The sequence below is a fragment of the Chiloscyllium plagiosum genome, chromosome 5, assembly GCF_004010195.1.
Source record: "Chiloscyllium plagiosum isolate BGI_BamShark_2017 chromosome 5, ASM401019v2, whole genome shotgun sequence".
Lineage (NCBI taxonomy): Eukaryota > Metazoa > Chordata > Chondrichthyes > Orectolobiformes > Hemiscylliidae > Chiloscyllium > Chiloscyllium plagiosum.
Window position 1 is genome coordinate 46,873,746 of NC_057714.1, and position 10,742 is coordinate 46,884,487.

The following is a 10,742-nucleotide window of genomic DNA, read 5'->3' on the forward strand; positions in this document are numbered from 1 at the left end:
TCTTGCTTCTGAGTCAGAGATGGCAGTTGTGTTTCAATCTCTCATTCATCAATAATCTTGCTGATGGTATCTGATCTGTAATACTGTCATAGAGTCATAGAGATGTACAGCATAGATAAAGATCCTTTGGCCCATGCCACCAGATATCCTAGATAAATCTAATCCCATTTGCTAGCATTTGGCCCATATCCCTCCAAACCCTTCCTATTCATAGACATCCAGATGTCTTTTAAATGTTGTAATTGTACCAGCCTCCACCACTTCCCCGTCAGCTCATTCCATTCACACACACCATCCTCTGCATGAGAAAGGACTCTTTTAAATGTTTCCCCTCTCACCCTAAACCTATGCTCCTTTCATTCTGAACTCTCTCACCCCAGGGGAAAGACCTTATTTACCCTATCCATGCCGCTCATGATTTTATAAACCTCAATAAGGCCTCCAATGCTCCAGGGAAAACAGCCCCAGCCTGTTCAGCCTCTCCCTGTAGCTCAAATCCTCCAACCTTGGCAACACCCTTGTAAATCTTTTCTGAACCCTTTCATGTTACACAACATCCTTCCAATAGGAGGAAGACCAGAATTGCACACAATTCTCCAAAAGTGGCCTAACCAACGTCCTGTACAGCCACAACATAACCTCCCAACTCTTATACTGAATCCCTCTGACCAATAACTGAAAGCATACCAAACGCCTTCTTCACTATCCTATCTACCTGCAACTCCACTTTCAATGAACGATGAACTTGCACTCCAAGATCTCTTTGTTCAGAAACACTCCCCAGGACCTTACCATTTAATGTATAAGTTCTGCACTGATTTGCCTTTCCAAAAAGGAAGCATCTCATATTTATATAAATTAAACTCCATCAGCCACTCCTCAGCCCAATAGTCCATCTGAGGTAACCTTCTTAGCTGTCCACTACACCTCCAATTTTGGTATCTTCTGAAAACTTATCAACTATACCTCCTATGTTCACATCCAAATCATTTACATAAATTACGGTGGACCCAGCACCGATTCTTGTGGCACACCACTGATCACAGGCCTCCAGTTTGAAAAGCAACCCTCCCCCACCACCTCTGTTTTCTATCTTTGAACCAGTTCTGTATCCAAATGGCTAGTTCTCCCTATATTCCATGTGATCTAACCTTGCTCACCGGTCACCCATGAAAAGCCTTGTCGAACGTTTTACTGAAGTCCACGTAGATCATGTTCATCACTCTGCCTTCATCAATCTTGTTCATTACTTCTTCAAAAAACTCAATCAAGTTTGTGAGGCATGATTTCCCACGCACGAAGCCATGTTGACTATCCCTAACCAGTCCTTGCCTTTCCAAATACATGTACATCCTGTCCCTTAGGATTCCCTCCAATAACTTGGTGATGATCTGTAGTTTAATCATGCAAGGTTTAAATCTTGCTTCATCTTTAATAATGCCTTGATTGTAGACTCCTGTCTCAGCTTTCCTTTTGCTTGAGGCTATAATGGTGAGTTTGAGACATCAATGAAATACTATTCATGTGCAAATCGCAGAAATGCTCATTCGCAATTTGTCTGAAAATACAATGCCCAGCATGCCATGCATAGAGAAAACTTTTTTTGTGTGTAATTCTATCGCAACTACTGCTGTAAAAGTTAGATTATTTCTTTTAATGCACTTTGAAAAGTAGTTTATGATGACAATAAACAGTTTGTCTTGAGCATACGTTTCTTGGCAGTGGAGATTCTTTTATACCGGTGATCCACTGTGATTTCAGTAGCTTGGATTATGCGTTCAATAAAGTTTATTCTGGTTTTGCAAACTCGTACTTCTCATTCAATATCAGACCTGAAGGCTTTCTTGAGTCTGACTGTTTGTATTTCCTTTGTGTCTCCCGATATTAGTATGTCACTCAGGTGATGTATTACCCTGTCATTGCCTTCCAATGTGTTTGATTTTGTTCTTTGACAGATTTCTGGAGACAGTAGTATTGCAAAGGGTGACCTGTGCAGCAATAATATCTAAAAGATATAATAAGAATAGTCAGATTTTTCAGCCTTCATTAGGTGGTAATTGAAAAAGTGCACTGTTAGCATCCAGTTGGGTGATGAGAGTACTCTTAGATTTGTTAGGCTTCCATTGGTTGAATGCATTAAGTGAATCTTACATTCCTTTGCTTTATTTAATTGAATTCAATTATCATTTAATGAAATTATTATTGAACCACGAGGTTTTAGTACAGTAACCATGCCAGAACACCATTGCATTGGCGTAGTAATTGATTTAATCATTCTTTGTCTGACCATGCATTTCTTCTTTAACCTTATCCAAAAGTAGCTACAGCACTTTTCTTGCTGCACACACCAGATTGGTCCCTGAGTGTAATGGGGTACTCTACCTTCAATGTCCCCAGCCCTATGAATAATCTTGGGAATTCACTTTGAAATTCACTTCCTTGGTCTACCTTGTGGATTAATTTCAGCTTTAAGCACACCTTTCTGCTTTACAGAGTACATTCTGATCCAGAATGATTAAAAGAAATTCCATGGTTTTTCTTCCTTTGTACCTCAGCTTCATGTGTATTAACCTTTTATTTTCAATGATGTTCTTCCACGTCTCTGTAACTTAATTGAGGATGGCTGAAATTATATCATTTATAAACCACTTAAGCTGATCTGCTAACACTGAGACACTAACTCAGGTGTCAAGTTTAAATTCTAGCTCCTAAGTTACTTCCAGTTTTACACACAATTATTTCTATAGTTGCTGATTTCTTCCAAAGAGTTGTTTTCTAGTCTGTGGCAGCGCTGTGCCTTTATGAGATGTCCTGATTACCTTGTAGAGATGTGCGAAAATATCTCCTTCAGACAGGCAGTCAATAAACAACTTTGAATTCTCCCTGCGATAAATAAGACAAAGAATCTGAGCAGACAGGGTCAGGGCTCACACAGACCCAGGAAGCCTTTTTAGTTTTGCTTTCAGTTAGTGGAGATTTCTGTAGGCTGTGATATCTAAAAGCTTTCTGAAAGCTCTCTGCTGCTCTAGTAAAGTCTTAGACAGCAAAAGCTTCTTCTTAAAAATCAAAATGGACAGATGGTTTCTTTCTTCTGGGCTAGACTAAGAGCATGTGAGAATCATGGATGTGTTGCTGAATTGCATTATTGCTGAAGGGAATGTTTATGGGAGGCTGCCTACATCAGAACAGTTGATGATTAGTGATTAAATAATGCATTATCTTGTTCAGTATTTTCAAAGAGTAAAGTTATGTCAATTCTTTTTTCTGTTGCGCCTGTATTCTAATGGTGTTGTGAGACTAAGGTGTGTTTTGATTAAAGCTTAGTGGTGGACCAATTTAATCATATCTGGAACACAGCGCCTTCCACTTGCCTTTTAAAAAATATAAAAGTTAGTTTCTAGGCTATCCCATCATATACCTTGGGAGGTCTCAACCATAACAGGTCTTGTGGCGTTTTCAGCTCTTGAACTTTTGGTTTCTGATTCACTCTGATGTGCATTGGCAGACTGCACACCTTTTCAAAACATCCCATTTTCTGCTGTTGTGGTGCTTATCCCCTTTCTGGGCAGTCATCTCATCTGTCTAGTTTGTTCCTTTCACATCTCAGACATTCCTAGATGGCATTTAGCATGTTTTTCTCCATTTGGTAACCTGTGTTTTTCACTTTCCTATCTGTCACCTCTATACAGAATTGCCTGTCAAGATGGGGCGGCACAGTGGCTCAGTGGTTAACCCTGCTGCCTCACAGTACCAGGGACTCGGGTTTGATTCCTGCTTTGGGCAACTGTCTGTGTGGAATTAGCACAATCTCCCCGTGTCTGCGCAGGTTTTCTCTGGGTGCTCTGGGTTCCTCCCAGAATCCAAAAATGTGCAGGTCAGGTGAATTGCCCATAGTGTTAGGTGCATTAGTCAGGGGTAAATATAGGGCAGGGGAATGGTTCTGGTTGGGTCACTCTTCAGAGGGTCAGTGTGGACTCATTGTGCCAAAGGGCCTGTTTCCATACTATAGGGAACCTAATCTAATTTCCTCCATGATACCTCATTTTCCCTATGTGCCTGTTCTGCTTCTGAAGTTCAATTTGCCAAGTGATAAGCATGGCTTTCCCTAGCGTTAAATCTGGTCAGACTTGTAAAAAAATTGACAAGGCCTCGTCTGAAATTGCGACAGTTTCCTGATCCTGAATTAATGCTGCCTTCAATCCCTCGTGTACATTCTCCTCTGCCAGCCAGTTTTGAGCACTTGTGTTTATTCTTAGCCTTCCAAAGCCCTCTATTTTATTTAATTAAACTTCAGACATTATTTTTAGACTTCTCTGCAAATAGAAATACATGTCAAAGCCATTAAATGTCTTCAAATGATACTGCATTTTCATCAATGCACTGTCTTGCAACTATGTCATTCTCATTGAACCTACTGCAGACTGTAATGTACTGATCTGGCCTTTTGCCACTATTTGGCCCAAGGCAAAAGCTTTCTACACCTCATAAATCTTTTCTTCCAAATCTGCTGTCCCTAGGTGAGCTGTACTCTGTTGATCGCCTGTTAGCACTCCTAAGCAAAACTCTAATATCAGCCAAGACCAGATATGCCAACAGAGAGAGCAGCCTAGTATGGATTAGAGAAATTCCAGAACATACCTCTTTCAGAGAAAATTCTTAATGGAAAATGATCAAAGCTCCTTAGATAAGACTTACAACAACAGCAGTCAGAGTTTTCTCCTGAGGTTTGAGGGTTAGGATTTTGTTCTGAAAAAAGGCCAGAAAAAGAAATAGTTCAAGTGATTGCCTGTCTTGATTGTCATTGCTGGAAAATAACAAAATATATCAATATTCATCACCTAAAGAATGTAGCACTATAAAAATAAATGAGTTAAATTAGAGATGAGACCAGTAGAGACAAGATTACAAATGCTACCTCATCAAGGGTGAATGATAAGATATATTAAGCTCAATGAACAATATGGCTGTCCTGACTTACCAGAGATGACTCACACAGTTCTCGCAGCACCAGAGGACAGAAATCAGAGTTAATGTTTTGGGTCAGGTGATCCTTCTTCCGAACCAGATGCTGCCAGACCTGCTGAGTCTTTCCAGTAATTTCTGTTTTTGTTTAACAGCATCCATAGTTCTTTTGGTTTTTATGGCAGGATCCAGAATAATCAACCCCAAGACAATGCAGAACACATTTCTCCAGATGATAGGTGAAGGCCACTTGGAAATGGAGATGTGTAAAACATAGATCTGGACCACTATATACTGGATACACATCTTCAAATATAGTGAAAAAGTAATGTCTGCCTATAATGTATGCCAGAAATATAGTAATACAGAAATATACTGCAGAAAGAAGAGATTGCAAATTCTGAGGTACCTCACTGACAATGGCAGACTATGGGAGCCATTTTATTCACATACAACCAGAAGTGGTATCTTATTATTACAGATTACTACTCAGAAACTGAATTTCACATCGAACAGTAGGGTGAGGGGGCCAAAAGGGGAAGTGAGTAGTCTACTTTGTCCAAACTCGCACGATCATGTTGAATCAAAATTAACTGGTCAAGTAACAGCAGACCCGTGAGAATGTGGGGCAATTTATATGTTGTGGAAGGGTGTTGGGCCAGTGGGTGGGGGAGCTTCACCACAAACCAATTCCCAAGATTGGGCATTTGGTGAGAGAAGTTTGTCTGTGAACTGAAAATCGATTTCAGTCACCAATTTAAAAGGGTCCTACTCTCTCATTCTGTAAGCCTGCGGAACCCAAAGAAATCAAATATATTAACAGAGGAGATGCAATTGTACCCTTAACTGTACTGGCTGGCTTGCCATAGTCAAGTGACTTCTACCTCTGCTTTAAGTGCCTTTGTGTTTAGTCTATGGGAAACAAACTTCACTTGAAACATTATCACCCTTCCCTTCCTCTGCTCTATGGTCTGTATTCAGGCCTTCATCTCTTTATCCTCGATATTACTCACTGTCAATATTTGTAATAGCTTCTTGTTTTCTTTAATGATGAGAGGCATGAGATTTCAATGTTAAGATATTCTCCTTTTGTATTAATGCTGAAAATCAGGATGATGCCGGTTTGCAATTGCCAACTGATGATTTCACACCATATTTTATGTTGGGCAGAGAGTGTCTGATTTGCCTCTGTAAAATCTAGCACAAAGTTCCCTTTTTCTGATAGGTGACAGTTTTGGGAGATACAACAATCATGTCAGCTGTACATGTTTCATTCATTAAGCAAAGGGATTCCTGAAAAAGTAGTATGAAATAATGGAATCTAATTCATCTCCAGGAAAATGTACAGATTTGGGTTCAACATCATTATCTAGGTTCAAATCAATCTCTTGAACAGTATAAAGAGTGCAGGGACATTCATAAGAGTGAAGTCAAGAAGACAAAGAGGGGATATGAGATAGCCTTGGGAGATAAGTTTAACGATAATCCAAAGAGATTCTACAAATGCATTAAGAGTAAGAGAGCAACTAGAAAGAGAATAGGGTCCCTTAAAGATCAAACCGGGCATCTTTCTATTGAACCTCATGAGATGGGAGATATATTAAATGAACACTTTTTGTATGTTTTACAGGGGGTAATGAAATGAAAGCTAGAAAATGCAGGAAAATAAATATTGATGTTTTGAAAACAGTTCACATTACAGAAAGCAAAGAGCTGGAAATCCTAGAAAATATAAGGGTGGATAAATCTGTGGAACCTAGTATATCTCAGGAGACTGTGGGAAGTTAGGGAAAAAGTTGTGGAGCCCCTTTCACAAATATTTGTATCATCCTATGGGTGAGGTGCGGATGACTGGAGAGTGGCTAATATTGTGCCATTGTTTAAAAGGAATGTAAGGAGAAGCCTGAGAATTATAAACCTGTAAGTCTGACTTTGGTGGTAGGTAAGTTGTTGGAGGTGATTCTGAAAGTTAGGATTGATATACATTTGGAGAGGCAAGGAATAATTAGGGATAATCAGCATGATTTTGTGCAAGGGAAATCATGTCTCACAAACATGATGGAGGTTTTTTGAGGAAGTAACCAAAACGATTGATGAGGGAAGAGCGGTAGACATTGTTAATCTGGAATCTGGACTTCAGTAAAGGTTTTGACAAGAATCCACACGGTAGACTAATTAGTAAAGTTAGATCAAATGGAATTCAGGGTGAGCTTGCCAATTGGATATAAAATTGGATTAAAGGCAGGAGACAGAGAATGGTGTGCAGGGTGGTTTTTCGGACTGGTGATCTGTTACCATCAGTGTTCCACAGGGATCAGTGCTGGGCATGCTTTTGTTTGTCATATATATAAATTAATTAGATGAGAATGTAGATGAATGGTTAAAAAGCTTGTAGATGGCATCAAAGTTGGTGGTATAGTGGACAGTGAAGAAGGTTATCTATGATTACAGAGAGATCTCACTCAATTGAGTCAATGGGCTGAGGAGTGGCAGATGGAATTTAATTAGGATAAATGTAAGGTATTGTATTTTGGTAAAACTAACAAGGGACGGACTCATACAATTAAAAATAGAGTCTTGGGTAGTGTTGTAGAACAGAAAAATCTCGGGGTTCAGGTACATAATTCTTTAAAGTTTGTATAACAGATAGACAGGGTGGTTAAGAAGGCAGTTTACATACTTGCCTTCATCCCTCAGATCTTTGAGTGTAGGAGTTGGGACGTTATGTTGAGGTTCTACTCGACATTGGTAAGGCTTCTTCTGGAGTATTATGTGCAGTTCTGGTTGCTTTGTTATAGGAAAGCTGGAGAGGGTTCAGAAGCGATCTACCAAATTGTTGCTGGGAATGGAAGGTTTGAGTTAAAGAGAGACTGGGACTTTATTCACTTGAGTGCAGGAGGTCGAGAGGTGACCTTATAGAGTTCTTTAAAATCATGAGGGATATAGTTAAATGGAATTGCAGGAGCTTTTTGCTAGGGTGGGGGAGTTCAAGACTAGGGGGCATTTTTTAAGGTCAGAGGAACAAGATTTAAAAAGGGCATGAGGGGCAACACTTTTATACAGAGAATGGTTCATGCATGGTATGAATTTCCAGATGAAGTGGTGGATGCGGTACAGTTGCAATGACATTTGAATAAGTTCATGAATAGAAAAGGTTTGGTGGGATATTGGCCAAGCGCAAGCAAGTGGGACTAGCTTAGTTTGGGATTATGGTTGGTATGACTTGTTGGACCGAAGTGTCCGTTTCAATGTGTACGACTCTATTACTCTATGAATCTGCCTCATTACTACATTACCCAAGAGAATTTGGGTTTATAGAAGTTGAATCCAAATGGTCAAGAAAGTCCTTACAAATGCTAGAAGACAAAGGAAGTTTGCCTTCCTTTTACGCACATCTACACTTCTCAAGACTGAAATGAAATTGTGTGCAGAAATGTTGAATGGGATAAAGTATAAATCAACTGCAGACAGGATTCTTTCTCCAAGTGAGTAGGAGGAATAGAATAACTCTCAGGTAGAAGGATGTCAGCATATCAACAAGCATAGCCAATCCCTGCTTCAGTTGCTGAATGGCCAATCAGTACATGTCCAGATCCAGTCATGAAAATCCAGTGGAAGATGTTGTTGAAGCTGAGACTCCATGTCATCAATGTGATCTTTTATTGTGTGCTTTCAGGTCACACTATGAATGTGGGTATAAGGCAGACTGTTTATTGAGAAGACAAATTGCCTTCATGCTTAGACTTTATAGTAACAGTATTTATTGGACATTAATACTATATGCTCCCATATATGGTAATCATAGATATACTAGCCACTGATTTTTTGTTATATTAGATAAGAACTGATTTATCTTCTTCATAGGTTGATGTCCACATGCTGTTGAAACTCATTCATGTCAGAACGTTCTTATCTAGTGCAACTTAGTCTGGTGTAGTGGTGTCTGTTCAAACTATTTTGCTATTTATGCTCAGTGATATACAGCTGTGTGACATCTTCACAAGGTTGTTCCATGATCCTGAACTCTTTACACAACAATTGAGACTGACATTGTTAAGCAAATAAGAAGCAGCAGAGTTCATATTCAACATACACCTAGACTGGAAAATCAATAAATATCACCAATACCAGCAGCATAAATAAACAGTGAGACAATATCACAGCATTATCAGTATAACATCAACATTACAAGTGAGTGAAAATAACACATCAGCAATACCAAGCACTTCTCCTTCAATGCTAGGAGAAACAAATGCAACATTACCAGTGTACCATGACAACTCACCACAGAAAGTGACAAATGCCAAATTTACAAGATAGATGTATTCCCTACCTCTCAGAAATACAGTAAATAATACTTTTAGAAAGAAAGAAGATATAATGAAAACGTGCTTAGTTTAATTATGTGTTGATTGTTAATCTTTAGTTAGATATTGTTATGTTATGAGTTGTATGAGTTTTATATATATTTAATATCATTTCATTTTGAGTTTGGATTTTTGAATTTTGAACTAGTGGCATATAGGGTTTTCTGAGTGTCCGAAGGGGTTTCATGACTAATTACTTCTGCAGCCATGGTGATTTCTTTTAAAACAGTTTGAAAGAGATAGCCTCCAAGAGCTAATGAATATTAGTTTACATTGAAAGAGATTATGAGTGAACAATGTACACAATGTCATACTAAAGGCTTTCTGCTTTAAGATTTTGGGCTTTTTTTTACATTTAGTGGGAAACATCCATACCTTGGAGTGAAACCTTTCTGTTTTAGTTTCAATTTGGGCTTTCATGCAGGGTTCTTACCTGATGTTGGTTTCGTAAAGCAGTTGCTCCTGAGAAAGGGAGAAGATAGTTTAGGTTTGTTAAAAAAAACTCAGAGTAAAGAGCTTAGTAATAGTTGCAGACTAAAAGTGTTGGGCAAAACCCTGAAAGTGTTATTAGAACTTGAGAAATGTTAAGCTCAGGTGTACGAAGGCTTCAGAAGAAGGCCATCAGATTGTCCAGACTGTCCAGCTGAAGTCACAGTTAAATTAAGCCCATCAAGGTGAAAGAAGAAGAGATTTTCTCTGGTGTGAATATTGTGAAGGGATGCTGTGAGATTGCATTTTTTACCTTGCTTTTTGAAAGCTTTGAATGTGTATTAAATGTAAACAGGTTGGTTTATTCAATTTTACCTTAATTTATTTTGTGCAATAAACCCCTGCACTTATCATACAAACACGTCAACTGTAGCAAGGCTTACGCGATATAACCAACTACAAAGCAAAGTCAAATAGAATCGCTGACAACATTGCATCCCTCCCTGATGAGCTTAATACATTCTATGCTTGTTTTGAACTGAAGGTCAATGAAATGGTGTCACCTTCCCCAGCAGCCTCAGGTGCACCTATATGCACAGTCACCACTGCAGACATCAGATCAGCTTTCCTGAAGGTCAACCCATGGAAAAAAACTGACCCACATGGAGTCCTCAGACTGTTAGATCCTGTGTGGACCAACTGGCGGGGGTATTAGCAGACATAGAATCATAGAGATGTACAGCATGGAAACAGACCCTTCAGTCCAACCCGTCCATGCTGATCAGATATCCCAACCCAATCTAGTCCCACTTGCCAGTGTCTGGCCCATATCCCTCCAAACCCTTCCTATTCATATAACCATCCAAATGCCTCTTAAATGTTGCAATTGTACCAGCCTCCACCACATCCTCTGGCAGCTCATTCCATACACGTACCACCCTCTGCATGAAAAAGTTGCCCCTTAGGTCTCTTTTATATCTTTCC